This window comes from Chelonoidis abingdonii, unplaced genomic scaffold (genome assembly GCF_003597395.2).
Source record: "Chelonoidis abingdonii isolate Lonesome George unplaced genomic scaffold, CheloAbing_2.0 scaffold0012, whole genome shotgun sequence".
NCBI classification, from domain to species: Eukaryota; Metazoa; Chordata; order Testudines; family Testudinidae; genus Chelonoidis; species Chelonoidis abingdonii.
The window spans coordinates 5,874-28,739 of record NW_027424273.1 but is presented as its reverse complement, the minus strand read 5'-3'; the positions used below and the strand labels follow the sequence as shown (position 1 = coordinate 28,739).

The 22,866-nt window shown below is 39.7% G+C and overlaps 1 non-coding gene across 1 annotated transcript; it reads right to left on the bottom strand.

The window, feature by feature from the left end:
- Positions 1-6,372: 6,372 nt before the first annotated feature.
- Positions 6,373-19,014, bottom strand: LOC116837087 (uncharacterized). The gene is made up of 4 exons (XR_012654936.1): positions 18,726-19,014; positions 17,489-17,634; positions 11,874-11,993; positions 6,373-6,483 (listed from the first exon to the last, which is right to left on the bottom strand). It is a non-coding gene; the product is annotated as an uncharacterized LOC116837087 (transcript).
- Between the last annotated feature and the right edge of the window lie 3,852 nt (positions 19,015-22,866).

Genomic DNA, 22,866 nt, shown 5'->3' with positions numbered 1-22,866 from the left:
AAGAATAGGTCTCAGAAAAGAATTTTTAGTAACGATTTTTCCATTCTGGACTTTGACCTTTCCCCAATCTGAGATACATGAGAAACAAGTCATCAGGAAAGAGTTAGTAAGGAGGGCAAGTAAAACAGAAAGGTGGCGGTTTCACCATCCCTAAAATGAACATTAATCTGAACCAGACATTCAAATTATAAATAAGACAAAAAAAAATTAAGAACAAGTAAGGATGATTAATCACTGGAAAAAAATCTCGAGGCCTTCAAATCAAAATTGAATGTCTCTCTCTAAGATTTGCATTAGTAAAACCAGTTATTCAACTCAATACAGGCGTGAAATTACATTGTCTGTGTTACACAGGAGTTCAGACTAGATGATCTAGGGGTCCCTTCCAGTCTTAAAAAAAAAGGTCAAAAAAATCTATGAATGTTTTGGGACTACAGCTTGGAGCCCCTTTCTGCCAAGCACCATTCTGGAAATGAGTGAAGATTGAACCTGTAGGGCTTTAATTTGGACCAGGTGGCAGCTTTGCACACATATTCTGTGTCAGTCAACATTCTTTTTGCCAGAGCAGGATGCCATAGAACATGGCAAGTGAGCTCAGGTATAAAAAAAGATTTGCTCATCTGTGAGCCATAGCATCTGCTCCCAATGATCGCCGATGAAGAAGAGGCCTTGTTTTTGCATTTTGTCTGCATGTGAATAAATCCACCCGAGATAACCAAAAATGTTTCAGCTGATAGACTAAGAGCCAACTCTAAATTTTCTATCCATAGATGAGTTAGCCAATCTGCTTTTGTATTCCAGGATCCTTTTACAGTAGAACCTCAGTTACAGACACCAGAATTACGAACTGAAATCAACCACACACCTCGTCTGAAACTGGATGTACACAATCAGGAAGCAGCAGAGGCCTCTCTCTCTCCCCCGGCCCCACCAAAAAAGAAAAAAGCAAATACAGCACAATACTGTATTAAACTACTAAAAAAAATTAAGGGAAGATTTAAAAAAAAAGATTTGACAAGTAAAGAAAATTGTTTCTGTGCTTGATTCATTTAAATTAAGATGGTTAAAAGCAGCATTTTCTTCTGCATAGTAAAGTTTCAAAAAGCTATATTAAATCAATGTTCAGCTGTATCAGAGGGGTAGCCATGTTAGTCTGGATCGGTAAAAGCAGCAAAGAATCCTGTGGAACTTTATAGACTAACATACATTTTGGAGCATGAGCTTCCGTGGGTGAATACCCACTTCGTCGGATGCACATAATGGAAATTTCCAGGGGCAGGTATATATATGCAAGCAAGCTAGAGATAACAAGGTTAGTTCAATCAGGGAGGATGAGGCCCTGTTCTAGCAGTTGAGGTGTGAAAACCAAGGGAGGGGAAACTGGTTTTGTAGTTGGCAAGCCATTCACAGTCTTTGTTTAATCCTGAGCTGATGGTGTCAAATTTGCAGCTGAACTGAAACTCAGCAGTTTCTCTTTGTTCAGCTGTAAACTTTTGAAAGAACAACACTACGTTTTGTTGAGTTATGAATATTTCAGAGTTATGAACAACCTCCACTCCCAAGGTGTTCGTAACTCTATGGTTCTACTGTATTTGGTTTACCCTGATGGATGTTATGTAATATCACACCCAGAGAAGGATCTGCAAGGCTTGTATGTGTTTTGATTTGAACCATATGTCCCCCTCATCATCTTATGTGGTTGTGTTGTCTGATGGGACAACATGCTCTTGCCTCAGTTAAGCCTGAAATTCTCAGAAGGCAAGCTGGTGCATTTATTTCTAGACTGGTGCTTTGAAGCCAACCTCAACCACACAATCCAAGTGTGCTCCTAAACCTGACAGCCTAGTGTTTTCAATCAGACCTTGAAGTACAGACTGAGGGAAGAAACTTGCTGTATAGGCTTCCTGCTTCCACAGAGGGAGTAAGTTAGTTGGGGGAGAATTTTCCTTTTCATGTGCATTTCTTGCTGGGAATAATTTCAAACCTGAAGGAGAAATCTCATCTGTATATTCATCCATGGGATGATCTCTCTACAGGCAACTAGACACATCAGGCTCATCAACTGCAAGGAAAGTTGAATGGACTACATATGGTAATATAAGTACTGTGGAAATCAGTGTCTTTGCTGTATGTCACAAAAAGACTACGGCTCTCCTTGTGTTCCCATCTCTCATGCCAGTGGTTTTCAACCTTTTTTTTTTTATCTCTGGACCACTAAAATATGTCAAATAGCAGTGTGGACCCACTTTGTGAATCTTAGATGTAGTCTGTGGGACCCCAGGGTCCACGGACCACAGGTTGAAAAATCACTGCCCTAGGAGGACAATGCTTTAAGACCAGACCAGTGAACTCCTTTGGATTTATGATAAAACTTTGTGCCTGAAGCATTGAAAGTGTCCCAAACTGTTGCCTTTAAGATGCTTGGGGAGGAGGTTCTGATGAGTATATTACCTAGAAACAAGAATCATGAATTCCTAGAGCCCCTTAGCCTACTTATTATCACTCAATTCCTTCACTGACTATGTCAAGCAGAGTGGACGCCAAAGATTAATGTTTTGTATTGACAGTGGCGATTTCCATAGGCAAACTTGAAATTATCTAGGACAGGGGCATTTGGGAATATGCAAATAAGTTCGCAGTTCCACTGAAGTGATTGTAGAAGCTAAAGTCTCCATTATGAATATAAATTCTCTTCATCCATCTGTTCAGCTTCTTGATGTCTATCCTGGCCCAAACATTTTTTTTAAAAAGCTAAACTATGATAATTAGGGAATAAAGGCCTGAGCCCCCGAAAGGACAGAAGATTGCTCTTAATTGAGGGTGGTGTGAAACATCAGGATAAGTGAATGCTTCTGTGTCTCTCACAGTTCAAGAGAGTTTAACAAGAGATGTGGAGGAACCTGGTATCCATGTGGCACTCCCTAGAGCTCCATCTCCAGTCCGAAGAATGGAAATCTATCTAGCTGAAGCTGATTGGATCTGTTCACTTGAATAAGAGAGTATCACTTCCAGCCATATTTCTGGAAAGACGTAGACACGGCTGCAGTCATGCTGACTATTTTGACTGGAAGGAGATTTGGATTCCACACCTTGGAGTCTGTGGGCTCAAGTTCTACCCCAGAATAATTAACCCCTTCACCAACACCTTTGTTCAGGATAAGAATGAAAGGAGCTTCTCCCCTTGCAAGTGGTTTGTAGTTTTTGGATTTCACCAGAATGGGCAGCTGTCTTAGGAGAAATGCAGAGGGACGGCAAAATATACCTTTGCTCTGGATGGGAGCATTCTCCATTAGATTTAGTTCATTCATCCTTTTTTCTAGTTGGATCTTGTTGATGGCGACCACTTCTTCCCTGCTGTTTCAAAACATGTTTGCTGAGGAAGAACATTTTCTATTTTTCTGGCTCAGGGTTATCTTCCAACATAGTTATCCTTCTTTGATAAGAGCTGAAACTTGCTGAGGACAAAGAGCAGGCATACGTATTTGCTTCTTGCCCTCCGTCATTACATTTTCTGGCCAACTAAAGAACTTTTTGGGGGCCTCTTACAGTGGAGATTCTCATACCTATTAGACCTGTCCCTTTTCCTAGTTCAGAAAATAACCAGTGGTTGGATCCTTGGTGTATCTCCTCATCTTCAGATATACAAATAAGGAGGTAATGTAGGGATAATTCTCTAAGAATTCACATCCTGCATCTTGAGAAGATGGGGAGTCAAGTAGCAAGACACATTCTGTCCCCATTAACTCACTCACCCACATTTCCACATGGAAGACCATCCTAAGCTATATTTCCTTTTTTTTTTTTTTTTTTTTTAATTTGGCGGGGGGGAGCGAGGAAGCAGAAGTAAATTGATCAAGAATAGGTTTGGGGAAAAAGGAGTGCAGGAGAAAAGATTTTTGGATTAGCCCTTGAAGATGCCTGTTCGGCAGAAAATATCCCGTTTGCCACCCTCCCAGTATTGAAGAGGGTTGCTTCACTTTTGAGAGGATGTCTCCAGAAGTTCTGGCTGATGTGCGAGGGATGGGAAGATGCAGAGAGACTACCAAAAGATATGGCAGAGAGTTTCTCTCCTACATCCTTGAAGGTTGTCTCCTCATAGAGTCACATCACTGTTTGGCCTTTGGCTTACTCAGGTTAGCTTTCTCCTCTGTCATGATGTTGTGAGAGAGGTGATCCCATTCATGGAACAGAGCCCTGCATCAAACCTAATGCCACGTTATATGCAGGAGTTTTTGATGGTCAGCTCTCTGTTCAGTATGTGAAGGAGGAACAGATTTTAAAATAAAACGTTTGTATTATTAGTCTACATATTCCAATTTAAAACATAAAACATGTTACGTTTCTGTTCATTTTCAATTGGCAACTCTTAAAAAATAATGGCTTGATACTCCTGTAACATACTTTCACTTAAAAAAAAAAAAAGCCAACCTTGCTCAGCCTACGTTTCTTTAAATTTAGTATGTATTCAGTGGTCTACAAACTGATTTGGAGCTTCACAAAAACTGTAAGACAATACAACTATATTCTCTATTAAATCACAGGCAGTACAAATAATCAGCACCATAGCCATAGACTCCTATATGTTCAGCATTCCAAAAGAGGTGGCTACAGAATTCTCCCACAGATGCTATGTAGTTACAATAACCTTTAAGCATAATGAAAGCATGCCACAAAGCAATTCACATAGTAACACATGAAGCATTAACAGTCCATTTCTGAGAGGGTGATGAGCGGCATTCACTATGGAGGGAGTCATCCATAGGAGCAATCCATACCAAAAACACAGTTCAAGTAGTGCTGAAACAATACCGCAAGAAATCAGATCTTTTGAGGGGGTTCAAAGGAGGTTGTCCTTTCTTCCAGGAACCTTCCTATCCATGTATGTCTGTAGTTTTACATTGCATAGGGATGAATTTATTTAGCCTCTAACAGGACTTGGATTTTATTTGGATCACCCCGTCTATCTTCCACTGTTCTCTTTGCAAGGGATTCCCTTTGCCTGGCTAACTAGACACAAAGGGTGGGGCTATTTCACCATGTGCTTTTCACTGCAGCCCGTTCCACACACAATTCTCTCAGCTTCTCCCTCAGCTGCCCACATCTATCCATTCATGTTTTCTATTGCTTTAGAACTTCCATAACCTTCTGTGTTTCTTGTTACATCACCCTATTCTATCTACACAAGCAATAAAGAGCTCAACTGACTTTAAAGAACTGACCTGCCTTTAAAGGGAGGAGAGGAGGAAGCATTAAGGAGGCACATCTAGAGCTCCCTGGCAAGCACAGAGGACTATGGCCTCTGGTATCTGTCACCGGGGACACTGGCCCTTTAAGAGGGAGCAGGGTCAGTGCATCTTGACTCATCAGCTGACCTAAACGGAGCTTAAAAGAGGATATCTGGGAGTCAAGAGAATCAGTCAGCAAAAGGGACAGATGAGAGATGCCTGGGAGTCAAGACTGGTAGCTTTCCCTTACCAGAGATCACAAGATGGAAGGAAATCTACAGGAAATGGCGCTCTCTGAAAAGAGGGAAGAATTATCAGGAAGCCAATGGAGAGGCTAGTCTGCTGACCTTCCTGAACCAGAGAAGGCTGGAGAGGGTTGAAAGCTGAGAACAGGTAAAGAGATGCCTGTTGGCTCTCAGAGCCAGAGGGCTAAAGCATGAGGGAAGAGTCATGAGAGATGTTGAAGCAATACCTAGGGGAAGACTAAGGAAGAGAACAGGTGTTGCAGAAGACATCAGACTGTGGTATGTGCTACACTGACTGACCAGGTGGCATGGAATTTTAAAGATTACATGCACGGGGGTGATAAATGGACTAGGTTTCAGGACTCCTGTTATGGACTATTTGGCCACATTGTTGTAATAAACATAAGCTCCAAGAAGGGGTAGTAATGAGACAAGAAAGCTTATGTAGAGATACTGGGGACTCTGAAGGAAGATGACTGAGGTTGGCGCATCTGGCATGGTGTGGCCTGATGCAGGAGAGCACTCCAGATGGGGTTGCCCTATTACAATTCCCCTTAGGAAGATACAGGGTGGTCAGGCCTCTGCCTCCTCCCTATCCTTTTTTGATGGCTAATGTCATTAGCCAGTACCAGACTTTGTATCTGGGTAACATAAGGAGTGAAACAGGGATGGGTCAGGCTCCTGTATTGCCCTCACTTTGTGCATCAGTGTAGGGACACTTAAAATCTGGCCCTTACAAACATACAGCTCCCCTTAAAGAGCTTTTCTGCAGAAATTCTGTAGGTTTTCATTATTATGGAGAAGAGGAATCCTTGAAGCCAGGAAACCACCTCCTTTCATCCTATGTAAGAGTATTACAGTCTCCCACCCTCATCCCATCCTTTGCAACAACATTCAGTTTAATTTAATGCAAGCATACCTACCTTCCTTTTGCCCACAGACTCCCAGGGAGACACATCACTCCATGAAGTGTTGCAAAAATATTTTTCTCCTGGATCATAACCTTTAAGATTCTAAAAGAGAGGGAAAAATATATTATATACACACACAATTTATTTATAGAACAGTTTATGTACAAAATATGTATTTAAAACAAGGGAAAAATTCAAATAAACCGATAGAAAAAAAGTCTAGGTTGCCGAAACTCAATATTGTGTATCAGGATGTAAGAAAGCAACTTCAAAGTTCCAAAATGTTAGGGTCCAATATTTCAAAATGATCTTACTTGTTCCTTATTAGGTTATTTTTAATTGAACTCCCACCTCAAGTTATTTAATATAAACAAAATATTTAAAGAAGAGAATCCTAAGTGTTCAGAATGATCTGGAGGCTACTCTTTATTCCATTTGCTTCTATGCAAGTTCAGGAATCTTTTAAAGGAACAAACTCCCTTTTTCCTTTAATCCACATCACTTCAGCATTTGCCTCCACTCCTCTCCTTTTCCATTACCTCATTTCCATCTCCTCAGCTCCAGAAATCATTTTGCAAAGGGACCCAAGTCTTTTTACTCTTCAGCAAAGCATCTTTATCACTTAATCTGCAAAGACCATGCATTCGGGAACTAGCTTCCTGAAATAAAGCACTATATGTCCTTCAAGTTGTGAGAACATGTATTATTGTGTCTGCAAGAAACATAACTCACCAGCAGGATAAAAGAGTATTGTAGCTGAGATTAAGAACAACCTTCCTCATTTAAATGGGTGTTTGGCATTGGTTCCCTTGGAATCCTCCACCCCAAAACTAGTTCACCCCATCCTCTAAGTTTACATTTGTCTCTTGTTCTCTACATCCATAGGTTCAACTCTGTTCCTTTCCCCTCACCCCCCATCTCCATCTTGTATGGCAATCCTTCTTTTGCAGCTTCTGCCACATGGCAACTATACTTAAATATACCATTAGACTTTGGCACAGAGGAAGATATCCACCAATCCCACATGCCAGTTTGACATTCAAAGAGTACCAGAAAACGTTTTAGAAATTTGTGCTTTAGCCCATGGTATTAAATATTTACCTTATGAAAGAGCATATTAAAAAAAAAAGGCCATGTTCTGCTTTGCAGAGCATCCACTTCAGACAGAAATGCCTATGGTCACAGAAAATTACTGTACATACTTCTCCCCCTCTGTGATGACAAAAGGGCCCATCCTTAAGTTTTTAGTCTGCTTTAATTTCAAGCTGCTGCTACTAAAGTGACTCTTCTAGAGTACAGATTTTACAGGTGAAGATTTCCAACATGGACAAAGATAAAAAGGGGGCTCAAGTGATCTGTTATGCAGGCCTTCAGCTACCCCAATTGCCCTATAAGTTAAAGGAAGGCAAAAAGGCAGCTTTAGAATTACACCTCTACCCAGATATAATGCTGTCCTCGGGAGCAAAAAAATCTTACTGTGTTATAGGTGAAACCGCATTATATTGAACTTGCTTTGATTCACCGGAGCACCCGCCCCCCTCGAAGCGCTGCTTTACCGCGTTATATCTGAATTCGTGTTATATCGGGTCACGTTATATCGGGGTAAAGGTGTATACACTCAAACTCACACCACAGTGAGAGTTTCTGGTGTAAAGATCTATTTAGTTAGCCAGGTTTCAAAAAGGAAAAACTACAACAGAGCATCAAAATAAGGAATCCACAGATAGTGGAAATAACTCACAAGAACTCAAAAGAGCAATTCAAACCCAGAGATGTCTCCTACAACCTAGAAGAGACAAGCAAAGAACTCTCCCCCTCACTTGGGAAAGCTACAAAATTTCTCCGGGCAATAAATGGAAACATTCTAAAACAGTTCCTGCCCCTCCTCACCAATCCCTGTAGAAATTCTAAAGCTGACAGTTAAACTTCCTCAACAGCTTCCCACCAAAGCTCACGATCCCTGCAGACAGCATCTTAAGATAAAAGACTTAATATGAGCAATCCTATAGCCCCCCCCAAAAGTGTAGTTCATGAGAAATCCTAAGGTCCCCCAGTTTTTTCTCTCAAAAGTTAAATGGATAAGAAAGTGGAAAAGCTTGTCAAACACTTATTGACCTAACATTTTGCTAGCTCAGCACTTATATTTGTGGAATCTACATAGCCTGGTGTAATTAGTTATAAAAGAATCCAAGGAATGTCAAGTTGTCCTTGAATTTGTGGAACTTTTTAACAGTATTTACTTTCTACACTGATGTACCCCATGAATGAAAAATACTCCCTCACTTATAAAAAACAATTACCAGAAGGGCCTTAGGCTCAAAAATCTTGAATGTTGACTTCTGCTTTACTTTTTAATACTTACTGCAGATCCTAACCTGTTGGAGAAGAGTTAAAATAAGTTGCCAATACATCTAGGAAGTCACACTAGGCGCACTCAACATAGTATTGTTCAGAACAGATGGATTTAAATCAAAGTGATTAAAAGCAGGAAATCATTTAAATCATTGATTTTATTCCTGTTTTGCATTGGTACTTAAGTTATTTTCCTAAAGCCAATCTGATTCTCATTGATTGGTAACCACAAAAAAGGTAAACTGAAACTAAATATAGCCTTGATACAAAATTTGGTACTACTTCCTGCTAGCCAGGAGAATATAGTGCATCTATATATATTTATTTAAGCAATTATTTATCTTAACACACATTTATTCAGATTTAACTTTCACATTCATTTATTATGTTAGAAAAACGATGAATGATGCATTTCTCATTCACTAGATTAATTTTAAAAACTTATGCCAAGTTCTATTTGGGTGAAAAAAGTCTTTTAAAATGAATTCCAGTTAAATAAAACTACCTTTAGTATGGATACAGAAGGGGAAAAAAATAGAGCAAAACATGTTTTGCTCTTAGAACTAATCAATTTATTAAGCAAATAAAGTGTTATCTGTAGTTAGTAAATTGAACAGATTGTTTCTGGTCACTGTGTCCTTCAAGATTTTAGAACTAGTAGATCTATCCTCTTACACCTAGTTTTTTTCATAGATTTGAAGAAGTAAGCGAGCTTCCTTGCTTTCTCTACTCTTAGTTGGTTCCTTAACTTTGGGTGAACTAGCCATTGAAGTGAACAGTTGAATAAAGTGAAAGGAAGAAAATATTCTCTCTGCACCCAACAGAAGAGGCTACTGCTGTCAAAAAGCTGGTTTAGCATTTCTACAAGCTCTTGTTCCATGTGCTTAGCCAGGGACTTCCCCCTGCTTAGTGGTTTCATTTTCTTTAAAGCTTTGGAAGCAAATAGGTAGTTTACTCTAAAATAATTTAAATTAAAAATATATATATTAAGTTTAGATCTTAGCATATATTGTCATCATTTCATGCTGAATTTTAAATAGATTTTTTGAAGTAATTTAAATTTTAAAAAAGGATTTTCTTGGGGGAAAAAAAAGATGATTTAATCCACCCTGATATGGTTGTGCAGTAGATCCAACCATAAATCTGGAACAGAAGGCCCATGTCATCCTCCCAAAGGAGAGCGTAAGCTGTTAGCAAACAAACAGGCCCTTTTAGTCTCCAGTTACAAAGAAAGACCAACCTTCAGACATACCTTGCTTCCAAAGACAAATGCCAATTATTATATCTTACCAGAAACTTCCTTTTCAGGAGGCCTGTTTCATAGTTACCTCAGCATGGCGACTTAGTTCTACAGCATTAGCATGATAATGATTATGATTACTGGATTTTTCTCCCTCCCCAAGAGGAGTGGTGTCCAAAATTTCATCTAGATACAGAGAAACTAAGCTACTTCTCACCTATTAAATACCAACACTGGTCAAAATGTTTTAGCGATTGCTAACAGTCACACTATGCTGCATTGGAAGAATGCTGAACCCAAGAAGTCTAGAAACCATCATCCTAGTTGACAAAGTCTTTCCATACTTAACAGAAACAGGTGCAGCTTATCTAGAAAGCCAAACAACAGTAACTGAACTTGACAAGAGACTTTATATCCAATAACTCAATTTGCTGCACCCTTTTTCTACGCACACTCACCAAATCCACCCCCCACCGCCCATGATTACCATGCTTCCTAAAAACCTATTTAGGCTTTGAAGAGGGTCTTAGTCATGAATCCTCTCTCAATTTATTCTATAGCACAATCTAAAGTTGACTTTACAATAAATTTCCATAGCAAGAAATTGCTATCAAACCAAGATTTGGACTTCAAAGGATCTAGGTGTAAATTTAGGAATGAGAAATGCTCTGATTAAAATAAAGTATTAGAATAGAGGGAGTATGCAAAATACTGGACAAATACACAAGTGTTCTCTCTTGTCAGGTTTATTCAAATGCTGAAGTCCCTCAGCCAAGATTTAACTAGAATGAACAAATGTCAACACTGTTCCAGGATTAGTGATGCATAGTGATCCAAAGCACGTTTCTTGTGTGTGCAAGTCTTAAATGACCAATTTCAAATAGTAGTCAAACTATTCTAAAAACATAGCAAGATTCTCTACAAAATCATGCTTTAGTCCTCTTTCTCCTATGAGCATGTCACGCCTACAGACGTCATGTAAGTCCTCAGCTGGTGATGAAGTAAAGTCATAAATATACTGAAAAGCCAATGAAAGACCATATTTAACAACGGGTCAAGTCAAGGCTACCATTTAGTAGTTTATTTAGTTCCTGAAAAGTGATTGCATTGGCAGCTTTTTTATATTAAGTTCTTTATTATGTTGGTGCAGATTCTCTTTGCTTGTTGCATGCAAGTGTTTTCCCCCGAAAATGACAGTCTCTGCTCAACAAAACGATGTCACATTTGTCTTCATAGCCTCAGTGCACTTGATGATGGATTGCTTTGAATCTGTGGTGATGCAATACTGAATTGCCACACAACAGTATGATTTCTCCCCCCCAACCCCCGAAGTGATCTTGAGTCAAGTTTCTAAAACTCTACAGCAGATTATTGTCTCTCTTTGCTTGGTTTATAAAATGTTGACAGTTTGTATATCCTTCAGAGACTTCTTCCTGATATGTCAAGGCAGAGCAGTTAGTCCCTTTGTGTTTGCTCACATCTTCATTTATTCATGGTTTAGTTGTTTTTTTTTGTTTGTTTGTTTGTTTGTTCCAATTAAAGAGCCCCATACAGGAAAGCACTCATGTAGTAAACAAGCAACATTTCCTTAAGTAACCGTGCTTTCCTCTGATGCAATACTACCAGTAAAGAGTATGCAGCACCCTCCATTTCATGCCTTTCTAAAAATCAAAATGTTTCAATAACTTATTTTGCAGGAAACTCCCAATTCCAGGCCTATAATAGATTGATTGCCTGAGTCTGGCAAACATCCAAGTAAAGATGCAGTTCTTTATTGACCCACCCACATTATAAATTTCTAAGACAGATGAATAGTATATATACACTAAACTGTGAAAGATTTTCAAAAATTTAAAATTCAAGTTTCAGCAGTTTGTGTTATGTTACTTCAATTCTTTACCTGCAACAACTCCCTGCAGCTGTCAAGCCCAATATCCACAAGAATGCCCTTCACCTTTTTTCGAGACTTCCTGATATTATCAAGATTTTGAACAGGAATTTGAAACATTTTGCACTTTTCCTGAAAGAGAAAGACAAAAATAATGTGATGGAACATTTGTACATGTACACTTATGCTTTGTAGTGTTATAGCAATAACTTATATCATAGGACTGCTTCCCTCAAAAGTCTACTTTCCAGCATGAAAAGCAAAATGCTTTGAACAAGGAACTATTCTTCATTAGTATATGATCTTATGAGATCACTTTCTTATTCTAAAACAAAATATGCATGTTCTTACGTTAACCCAAGATTTCAAAAGAATTCAAATTCCTCCCACCTTGACTGAAAACTAGTCAAATTCTATTCCTCATTCCTGTTTGGTAGCTATATTGTGATCTTCAGCACGGAAGCCTGAATTATGCTAACTTCTGACTATATTTAGAAAACAACCACCACTTCACCTAGTGGAGGTATAACATGCAAGTGAAAATGTGATGCTATTTCTGCCTCCAAGGAAACCGCATCGCGTGTGTGTGGGGGGGGGGGGGGTACTTTTTGCCACGTATATGCTAAGATATATTTTAAATACAGTTGTTAAGGAAATCAGGATTTCCTGCAACTGCTACTATCAACCACCACCTTGCTTAAGTGACATGGAACCAGACATTGCAATACAAGAATAATGCAGTTTTCCAACCTGCAAAAACTCCACCACTTCAAAACCAAAGTGGACAGCTGAAGCCGCAAATGTAAGCTGAATTTTAAAAAGATATTTGTAAAGCATTATAGTAGTGCTTCTCAAATGTATGTTCAAATTTCTTGCTTGGTAAAATCTGTGTGGATTTCTAATATTGTAGAGATTTTCGGGATGACTATATCTCACTGTCACCCAAGCCAGGCAAAAGGTAAACCTATGGATGAGGAAAAGCTGGCTGAAGTTAAATCCCAGCAAAATAGTGGTTCTGCTGCAGGCAGAGGGAATTACTTCTTAGAAAAACCACCACAAGCCCGTTTGTTTGAAGAAACACACCCACTGATCATCAAGACGAGTATGCACTTTAGGACGACTTCTGTGCTTCCCATTAACTTTGGCCTCTTGTACAGCTGCATCCAGGAGAAACTCTACCATCTCCAGCTGACCAGAAGACCGCATCCCATCTTCGATGACCTAGCCTTGATAATACACATCTTCATCAACTCCTATGTGAATTCCAACAATGCAACTAATTTGAGCTTCAAAGCATCAGTCCTGAGAAACTGAAACTAGTGCAGAATATAGCAGCATGCCTACTCAGTAACATGTTATGATGGAACAGAGAACTGGGTGATATGCTTACACACACAGTTCTGTGAGAATCCAAAGAAGGTTCCAGTCCTGATTTCCAAAATCTAAGTAGTCTGGCAGCACATCACCCAAAAAAAACCCTGTTTCATCTTTCAGAATCTCAAGTGCCCTCAACAGCTCCATTTCTCAAAACAAGAGAGCCGTCTGTCCCTTACCAGAATAAAGCTTACCTCTACAGAAGACAGGATTTTTGGGGGAGTCTGACCCCCAGACTGGAATTCTCTCCCACAGAAACTAAGAGCTACCACAAACCCAATCTATATCCCAGTCCAGATGGAAAACAAACTTCTTCAATCTTTAAATTCCTTCCAAACAAATAAGCATCTTAACTTTTGTACACAAAATCACCTGCTATTTTCTTCACCTCATCCTCCACGGAAAGGGAGCCCCATTTGTCAGATGCTAGTCTCCTTGGTTTTTTTTTTTTTGTTGTTGTTGTTAAACAAACTCTGGAAGGCATTCGGATACCATGGGAATAGATAAATCTTTATTCCAAATTAAGATCAAGGGGCAACTTGGACACTTTAAAGTTCTAGTTTATAACCAATGCTACTATTGTATCAAATTATATGCACCAGACTCCATGGTCTACTATACAAGAACACAGTTGATAAGATGCCACTATGATCAATTCAGCCACGAGGAGATACAGGTTCCAAGTCCACTGGAAATATTTCTTCCACCATTTGGGTGATCTTCCTTCTCATTCAGAAGCATCAATGTATCAATTAGATGAAGAGAGACTTTCCATAAGAAGCAAGCTATCTACTAAGATAGAACCATCAGTTTACTAAGACAGTACTAATAACTCATGTCCATACTTTTCAGTCCTGCTTTAACAAATCAAATGTCTTCTAAAACAGAAGTTCAGGATTCTTAATCCAGTTAAAACAATATTCTTGAACATAGCCGGCTTTATATATTCCAATTTTCAAGATGCAGTTCTTCAATTCAAGAAATGTACATTCCACAAGTACTAAATATGCCACTGGTCTTAACACAATGCTTGGAAGCAAGATTTCAAATTATCAATCTACACTTCGATAATCCATTTAAAATATACAACACATTTTCTTCTATCGTAAGTCAGGAATTCCAACTTTCTGAGCTTGTTTTTCCAAGTCCTCAGTTTCATTTTCTCAATTAACAATATTCAGTATTTCACTGCTAGAATGATGTATTATCCATCCATTTTTATTTCCATGTCATTAGTTGTTTTGGTTTTTTAGCCTTCAATCTCTAACCAAAACATTCTATTTGTTGCATCCTAAACTACTGCCAATCTTTTGCTAGCAACCACCACTTTCTTGCCAACCAAAGCCAACACTAGTCCAACAAAGCAAATTCAGTAAGATATACTGTATGAAAATGACAGTTTGTCTTACCATTTTGGCTACTGGATGTTTGGGAGCAGAGTGACAAACTATCACCAAGCAAAGTTTATTTTAGTTGCTTCTGGATGTAAACAGCTCCCAGAAATTCATAATTCACATAAGTTTCCAAAAGTATTCCATTATTAAGTGCAAAATCCAAACAAATCATTATCTTAATAAGAGATTACAGTACTTGCTATCTTTATTGCTGATGTTGCAGTCCTAACAGATGAATTGTCTTTAGATTATTCACATAGCCCTTAGTGGTATTTTGTCCATTAACTTTTTTCCTTTAAATATTGTCTGAATAGAATAATACTTCAATAACAATACTGTATTGGACCTGAGTACAGCATGAGGTTTTCTCCACTATTTTATAGCGCATGAACAGTTATATTCTCCATATTAAATCATGCAAACATGATCTGCTTTTCAACCAAGAGAAGACACCACCAAGACTGGAGACTCTTCCTAACAGTACAATGTTAACTACTGAAACACTGTTCCAAGCAACATAGTTCAAATATTATGAATCAGAGAAACACTTAACCAAAATTAGTATGCTTGAAGACCATTTCTGTGCATCCCAAAAATTAGCTGAAAATAAACAATTTCACCCCTTGAAAAAGAAAGGTGACCTGAGAATGAAAAACAAATTGCACTTTTGATTTATGATCTACAGCGAGAAGCTGACTGGTTTAAGCAATTTTTTCCCCCGCTTGATATTTACATTGGAAATTCGGCTTCTGACTAGCCTAGAAGGTGTACAGAACTAAGAGCTGAGCAACTGAGGAAAGAATTTTTAGTCAGTTAAAGAAGGTAAAGGGATTTTTTTTTTTTTTTTTTAAAGATTCCCCACCCATTTAAAATTTTCAACAACTAACATATTGGAAAAGAAAGTATTTCTAAACATCTCAACCCTTCAATTAATATGTGAGCTAACAATATGCATCTTCAGACTCTCTACAAGTCCTCCACCAAAATAAGGACAGACAAGAATTGATATTCCTCTTATTTCGAAAGGTAAGACAGAAGAAGGGAAAAACAGCAACAGCAAAAAAGGGCACATGCACAACTGTACAGAAAGTCTCTTTGCAGGTCACTTTTAAAGTGTGCATGAACTGTTGGAGATACAGATGTTGCAAGTTCCATTCCAATTTATATAGACTAATATAAAGACGCTCAAATAAGATAGAGCACACCTACTGTACAGATGACAATTGCAAAAGAAAATGCTATTTTGTATAACCTCCACTCTTTCCTCCGTTCACATTTAAAGCAAAAAAGCAGATAATAAAAAACTATAACTGAAGGTTGCAAAGTCTGATTTCTTCAATTAACTATATTTTCTAAAAGTGAACTAGCAAACTTTTAGAAAAATAAAAAAATTGGAGGGAGGAGAGGTTCAGTCATTCTTTATAAAACCTGAAAGAATATATGTCAACTCTACAGAGTTTAACACACACACTTGAATTCTAAGAAAAATACCTGGGGAAGGACTCATTCTCTTTATATGTGAGGACTTCAGATCAAGATTTTGCATTTACCCTGAAACTGCTATCACAACGTCAAACAATCATGTTTGTTTTACTCAACTGTCACAAGGAAAATGCAGAATTTTGCATTTTGGTCCTGATTTGTAAATAAAGGAAAGATTTTTCCCATATCTTGCTTTAGAATGCAAGTATACTTGTAATTGTCAGTTGATTTTATATATTTTCACCATATTAGGCACTTTTTAAAAATTGAACAAGATTCAGTTCACATTTGAGCTTCAATTTTATCCAGTTGCATTTTTTCAGTTGAAGGAAAAAGAAAGTAAGTACTTAACTTGGTACTTAGGCAATACATAAAAATATTTAAAAGGAGCTAAAATAAGTTAACTTGTAATTTTACAAGCACACCCCTCAAATGAGCAAAACAGTTTTCCTTAGCTAAAGAAAACAGCAAACAATTTCAATACTAACAGCTGTTTTATTGGAAACTAGTCATAACTTAAGACAGTTTATACTATATTCTCAAGCAGTAAGTGATGAACGTTTTATAGGAATACACATCAGTCTAAGAAATTGATTAATTGGAAATTGTTCCTTTAGTTCTGAAGCATGGAGAGGAAATCAAATTAAAAATTTCCTGCAAAACAACTGCTATTTAAAATTATAGCTGTTATTCTGGAGTGTATATTCCCTTAGGGTTAATCTCTGTATGATAAACTAAAGAGAACAACATGAGTTTCATTACACTAACTTTGGTTTCCTGCCATATTCTAAACACGGAAGTCTCTCCCTAGCTCAAAATGCAGCTCTCCAGATAAGAGAGGAGGAGGGAAGAGACTTTTAAAAACAAACTTTTAGGGCTTCTCTACACAAGGAACTTGACTAGTATTGCTATAGTGGATAACTATTCCAGAATAACTTACCTTATCGACACTCCACTGAGTGTCCATATGGGAAGTTATTCTAGAATATCTTCAGTGTGATAGTTATTCCCCTATAGCAGTGTTAGTCAAGTTCCCTGTGTAGAGAAGCCCCAAAGATAGATGAATATTTATTTTACTAGATATGCCTATCAATTTCCTACATAGACAGGCCCTATGACAACCCTGATTTATTTACACATTAGCTACCACTCATTTTCACATTACAAAACTATGTCATCAGAATGTATTTGAAACCACCAAGCTTACAGATGGGCTCTGCCTACTCCCTTCCGCTATTTATTCTTAGAGCTGTCCTGAACAAAAGTACAGGTTAGGGTTGGGGAAGTACATTTGCATGGCCTATACTCCCTCAGTATTCTGGTTAAAGAGGAGATTTGTTTTTGGAATGAGGATGTTGTCCTTCCCATCTGTGTTACCTGAAGTCTGACGGCCAGAGGACTTCACAGTCATTATGGAATGTGCACAAGAGGCAGTACACTCTGAACAAGGCAGCCAACTAACTCAATCCTTTCATCTTTCCTTTAACCTCTCTTCCTTCTCTGGATGATGTGGGTTTTAACTACTGTGAGTTTAAAACAAAAACAAACACAAACACAGATCAGGCAACAAGTGTATGTTGAGGCTCAACCCTGCCACTGCCTGCAGGAGTGTTTTTCAGTACTGCACACTCCCTGGGTTTAGAAGTACTCTGTATCCCTTCTATTACCTTGTTAGAGTTACACACCCCATGCACTTTTCTATACTACACTATGGCAGGAAAGCAGGGGAGGAGGGGACAGGTAGGACAGAAGCAGGAAGAAGAGCTCTAACTCCATGCAGGGTAGGGTACCTAGGAAGCATCCTCCACCTCGCCTTTCAGAACTTTCTAGACAAGCAGATCTACTGCACATGCTCACACGTGCTCACTACCAACATTCCAGGCATGCTCACTGTCCTTATTTGCCTCAGAGTTACAACCTCCTGACCTTTCTCCCACTTTGGTTATTTACCTCAGCTGACCTCTTCCCTACTTTTGTACTACACATGCTCAGAAATAGCATGTGACCTGCAGCTTCCAATGATGATGTGACTCTAGCTTATTCAAAATGGAGGTCAAGAATGCACAATGGAATCTAGGGAATTTCTCTGGTACCAAGTCTATGCGGGGTATCCAGGAAGCACCCTCCACCCACCTCCCAGTGGGTACCAGATACTCAGCATGTGGCGGATGTATCCCACTCTCCAAGTCCCAAGGAGTCTAAACCTTTTGTGCCCCGAGGGGAGCTGGGGCCAGTGCAGACACCGCCCCCTCCGCCCAACCCCAGCCCTGAAGCGAAGAGTGATGGGTTTGTGCGGGGGGATCCTCCTCACTGTACTGAGTATGGAGGTGGGGGTGACGAGTAAATGGAGCAGGTACAATGCACGCTGGGGCAGGATGCTGTGGGCTGGGGCGGTGTATATACATAGACACACTCGGAGCGCCCTAGGTTGCCTGGGCCGAGCCGCCTCCCGGGCGTCTGCCGCTCCCAACTGGGAGGCATGGCCAGCCCGTGCCCCGGCGCGCCTAGCGGAGCACGCCCAGCCTGCCCGAGGATACAGTCGCTCCGCCGCGCGGTCCCTGTCGGGCGCTCGGACTAGCCCTGCGCCGCTGGGGCGGGCGCTCCCTGTACCTACCCGGCCAGGCTGTAGGGGGAGCTCGCCCGCTCCTCGCCGCCGCCTCCGCCTCCCAGGTGCGTGGGTCCGCGCGGCAGCCTCCGCCTCCCGCTCCTCACAAAGCCAGCCCCGCAGCCGCGCCGCCTGCCCGCCCTCCCCGCCGGCTCCTCCTCCCGGGGCCGCCCGCTGCGCCCCGCTCTCAGTCACAGAACGGCGGCGACAGCAGCATCGCCAGCTCCTGACCCGCCTCAGCCCCTGCGCGGAGCCCCCACAACCCCGCTCCCATCCATCCGCCTCCGCCGGCTCCTTATCCAGCCCAAACCAGAAAGAGAAAATGGCGCTCGATTTATCCTAGGAAGTGACGTTATATCATTTGCATACCAGGCAGCAGACCAATAGGAAGAGGGTCTGCCCAAGGCTCCTATTGGCTCCCTCCATCAGCTCCCTAGGGAGAGGCTAGGTACTAAAGGTGCAAGATGTTGGGGGGCTGAACCTCACTTTCGTCCCCTTGACTCACCTGTTACCTCCCTTACCTTCCCCTCCTGTTCTGGTCCTTCTGAGTGGGCACAAGGGGTGGCTATCACTAGGTTTTGAGATAATCATGTGACGTCATCCTGAAGAGGGAGGGATCTGATTTCACTCCCATCAATAACACCACGTGGTCACCCAGCAACTCTGACTTTATTTGCATGGGATGTTGGGTAAAGCCTCATTTGCATCTGCAGGATTATCAACTGCCCACCCACATCCAGCAGCCAATAGGATTATGACATGTCAAGTGACACTGTTTCCCATTGGAGGAGAAAACTAGTGGTCCAAGCTCTGTAAGTAGAAACTGTTTCCACAGATGGCTTACACTCTGCCTGAACTAGTAACCAGGACCCCAAAAATATGGTTCCCCAGTACAACTCATTGTGCAAATACTAGGTAACTAATTCATAGTGTGATATCTCCTCCCAAAAAAAGAATGCATGGATAAAGTTGATTGGCTGAGTCCGCTTCAGGATAAAAAGTCTGCAGCAAATTAAAAGGAAAGTTCACAAGAGGCTATTCTAAACTAATGGGAGACATTAAGAAACGTGAGAAGAATTCAATGTGATGGAGACATCTAACTATGTAGTAATGCAGTGATTAGAGGTGAATGGCAGCACAGAGGGGAATCTATTATTGTGTAGATCAATTGGCCAGGAAAATGATTTTCAGCATTCTTACTCTTTGATGGTTTGTATGCTTAACAATTTTAACCAAATAGGTGATTTTCCCTGCCCATGTCCACATATGCTCTTGAATCAGCTATGGTCTTCCCTCAAGTCTATGATCAAGCTTGTTTTTTTGAAGAATATGTGACCTATCAGAAAAATATATCTTCTTCATAGATATCTCTTTTGAGGTAGAGATATACAGTATCTATCTGTAAGATACAGACATACATTTATGAAGACACTATTATAGTTCTTGCTATTACAAGAGATTTTTTTTAAATGAAGTTGAAACATAGAACTTACATCACCATCAACAGTACAGATGTCACGTATATTGCTGACATTGAAAATGACTTCCAGAAGTTTGAAGGGAATCTTAGTGAAGACCTGGATATTCTGCCTACTGACTTTTAACAATGGAGACTAAGGGCTTGTCTACACTATCTCTGAAGATGATGTAAATTATGTCGCTCAGGGGTGTGAAAAAACCACCCTCCTGAGCGACATAACTTATCGACTTAATGTGGTGTCTACACCGCACATGTTGGTTGGAGATGCTCTACCGCCGACATAGCTTCTGCCTCTTGTTGAGGTGGACTAATTACATCGACAGGAGAATGTGTTCCCATCAATGTAGTGCATCTTCACCACATGCGCTAAATTGACACCACTGCATCAATCACAGCGGCGCTGATTTAGTACGGTAGTAAAGACAAGCCATAAGTCTCAGTGATACCAAGAAAATGGCAACTACTTTCTGTCAAAACAATTGTTTTGCCAATCAAACTATTTTGACTTATGCCCAAGGTCAGCTATTCCCTCCAGTTGTCACATATTTGGGAGTATAACGACCTAGCCTGACATACCAGCCCCACCTGAAACACCTGATAAAAAAAGATTTCTACCTGTCATGCCTTGATACAAAAACTATCAGGAACCTCCTGGGGAGCAGACCCTTCATTCCTTCATACATCTATCTTGGCCCTCATGTTTGCTCCAGCTGAATACTGCTCTGAGGCTAGGGGTGCAGCCATCACACTCAGCTTGTCCACAGGGAGCTAAACTCAGCCATTTGTATTATTAGTGGCTAACAGAAGAATATACTAACCTCCAGTCTGTATGTGCTAGCGCAGATAGCTCTGCCAGTCCTTCAATGAGATGTCATTACTGTTAAAGTTGCTTGGAGGGTTGTAACAGATGGAACTAGCTGATTATATCTCCAGCTAACAGATGCCACATTCTCAGATAGGAAACAACACACAGTACCAACTCTAAGGTCTGTTGATATTCGAGGGAGGAATCCCACTCCTATGGACCAGGTGTGATAGCATGGCTGATCTCTTGACACCCTTTTGCTATGGTAGCTCACGCACTTTTCGATGCATGCAGGGTGATCAGCATTGCCAGCAGCTGAAAACTATGTCTGTACAGAGAGGAAGCTTCCGTGGAAAAGAGAGTAACACACCAAGTAAACTGAAGAGTCTTCATTGCATCTGCCTCCTTTTTCATTTGATTGTAGATCCTGGACCAGGCTCAATCGGCCACTCTCTATTTCATCCAGAATTGCTGCAACTATACTCTTGCTTGGCTTGGTTTCCTCTCCATGTTGTGATCATGGAACACTGTTGCAAACAATAATTCATGTGGAAGAAGAGTGCACAAGACAACTCTCACCTTTTCATGCTCTCTATATGTGTAGATATATCTCCTCACTATATGTTCCATTCTATGCATCTGAAGAAGTGAGCTGTAGCCCACAAAAGCTTATGCTAAAATAAAATTGTTAGTCTCTAAGGTGCCACAAGTACTCCTGTTCTTTTTGCAGATACAGACTAACACGGCTGCTACTCTGAAAGCTGGAGGACGGTTTACAATGACCAGCCTCTCCACATACGGAGGACATCCTCTGGTTATGGAACTTGGACATCGCGCTCTGATATCTACACACAAGAGAAGACATCAATGTGCAAATAGATAATAGCAAACAAAGGCAAGAAATACTCAAAGAAAAAACTATAAATATGATATTATTCTATTAGAAATAACAACACTTTGACTCACTGTGTATCACTTTCATCTTCAACTGCTTTACAAATTAATTAATAGAATTAGGGTGTTTTTTTTAAATATACCCAAATGGAAGACATTATGGCCCCATTTAAGTCAATTGGAATTCTGCCATTGATTTCAATGGGACTGGACTTTCACTCAGTGCAGCTATAGACAGACCATATACAAATCTGTCGGTTGATCAAGTCCTATAAAAAGTTGTCAAAGTCTAACAGGAGTAGACAATGAATTCATATTAAAAAGTAAATACTAATAAAATATTCAGTTATTTACCAAAATTGTTATCAGTCACTTTTATTTAAAAAAAAAAGGTAAAGGAAATTTATGATCTTCATATTCAATGTTCCAGTAAGTACACTATCACTTTATTAGTTTGAAAACTTATTGCTATAACATTTTTAGACTAATAATTTCTACTGCATTGCAATTTTGGTTGATCATCTATTATGTATATATTCAATAATGGTGTAGAAACAAAAAGAGGTCAACAACCATTTAGGTGTAAAGGAAACAAGCTAACAACAAAAGGATAATGTATCATACTTGAAAAAGTTATACCATATTCTGCATAAGAAAGTCTGTTATTGCCAATACCAGAAGAGATGAAATTTTGTAACTGACTTACGTTATATATTTATGATCAAATCACTGACTATAGTCTAATATTTCATAAAAGTCAATAGTAAAACACTGTAGCTGCTTAGAAGCACAAACTTTTCCAAAAGCACAATGGTCAATAAATCCCACATAACTAATATTTATACATTTTGTTGTAACAAAGCATAATAGAACAAATACTACCTGGTTTTCCAAATAATTGTTGTGTTAATTATGAAATGAATTAGAAAAATTACCCTAGTTGTCTTCTAAATTCTTCTTTAGGCATTATA